Here is a 1812-nt window from a genome sequence, read left to right on the forward strand (position 1 = left end):
AATGCTCAGATGACAAAAGCTGCTGGAATGAAATCCTGGGAGTTAGTGCCACGAAACTGTCATTAAGCCGCCGTGAATTGCTCATGGCTTTCATACCCTGGACAGGAGCAAAGTAATTTCCTTTGCCACAGTAATTCAGCAATCCATACCTGCACCTATTCGCTTTCCCCACGCTTTTAGAAAGCGGTCAATTCACTTTAACAAGATGCTGTAAAGCGCTTTAAACGTATCTCCATGCTTTTCACCCCGTGCTGACCAAGCCAGGAGCTTCCCCTAAAGAACAGCCTGGCTCCTTTCCCTCTGCTAATTTTCTCGGGATAATTGCCGCAAAATTACCTGAGAGAGAGTATTCGCCCTTGCTGCTCTCGCTGTCCCGGACGAGGAAGGAGCCGTGCTGGTTGGGGGGGGAGAGGAGGAGCTGCTCGGCTTCATTCCGGCTGATCTTACTGAAGTACCAGCTGGGGGGCAGAGCAGAGGGGTTAGTGCTGTGCAAGGAGATGGTGCTTGGACCAGGCTGCAGGCCAGGTTGGTTTTGCAGGCAATTGTTACTTTTTAGTGCCTCTTTGCTGATTGCAAACCATTTCTCCAGCAGTGTTTGGTCACTGCTGTATCAAGCTGGCCAGGTCTCAGCTCCATCCCTGAATCAAGGGGTTTATACCCATTGCTCCGATCAGCACCTGAGCTGACAGCTCGCGGTAAATAAAGTGCCGACCACCTGCTGCTGGGTGGAAGATGCTCTGGTGGGGTTGCACCCATGTGTCCTGCCACGAGAGCAACAGGCACAGGATTGCTTTGCACTTCCTGACCTGCAGCTCAGGGACTCAAACAGCTCTCAGAGCCCGTGAGCAAATTGCATCAATGAAAACATCTCCGGGAATTGCCCTTTGCTGCTGGTTGGGGACCTCAGCAGCACCAAGCCAGGAGGGAGCACCCATCCAAACCCCTCGTCTGCGCCCAATCAGCACTGAGAATCGGCACCGAATCTGCTGCAGGAACAGGCAGGCTGGCTGCGTCCCGGCTCGGCGGGATGCACGGGAGCGTGGGGAAGAGGCTGCTTCACCCAGCCAGGACGTGAGGAGCCGAAGGTTTCGTCGTTAACTGGGTCCGCCAGCGTCTGAGAAGCCGTGCAGGAAATTATATGTGATGGGGTTATAGCAGCTGAACAAATTACCCCCCAGCTGCGACCTGTGGCTCCGCAGAGTCTGCGTGCTCCTGGCTTGCTCCGGCTGCAGAGCCACCCATGTCTGCTGCCAACCGTCCCCTGCACTGCGACGTCCCCTTGTCCCCATCCTGGGATGGGGCTGGGCACGAGCTGTCGTGCCCATACACTCGGCTGCATCCTGCCCAACCGTTTTGTGCAACGGGACCTAAGCAGCGAGCCGACACCGCAGTCCTCGCCAAAGTCCCAACAGGGTCCAAACCAGGTGGGATCTGCCCTTCTCCAAAGCACACGCAGGGAGGGGAGCAAGGGGGGATTTCTCCCATCCTGCTGGCTGCAATCACTGCCCCTGCACTTCGGGGTCCCTTCCCAGGCCCCCCTCCTCCTTTCCTTCCCCCCTGTGCCCCAGCACCGCAGGGGTCCGCAGGACGATCACACCCGCCCCGTCCGTGCGCTCCCCGTCGCTCACCGTGACTCAGGACCTGGCACAGAGGCAGCAGGGGAGCAGCGTTGGCGCGGGGCGCTTTGGCCGGCGTGTCGGGCCCGGGCTGCCTTATGCAACGATGAGCCTGGGCTTTCCCCAGCTGAGACAGGGCTGAGACATCAACCCCAGCTCCATGGCGGGGGGGAGAGGCACCGGCAGGGAAAGGGCC

This window comes from Pterocles gutturalis, unplaced genomic scaffold (assembly GCF_000699245.1).
Source record: "Pterocles gutturalis isolate BGI_N339 unplaced genomic scaffold, ASM69924v1 scaffold19524, whole genome shotgun sequence".
Taxonomy (NCBI): domain Eukaryota; kingdom Metazoa; phylum Chordata; class Aves; order Pterocliformes; family Pteroclidae; genus Pterocles; species Pterocles gutturalis.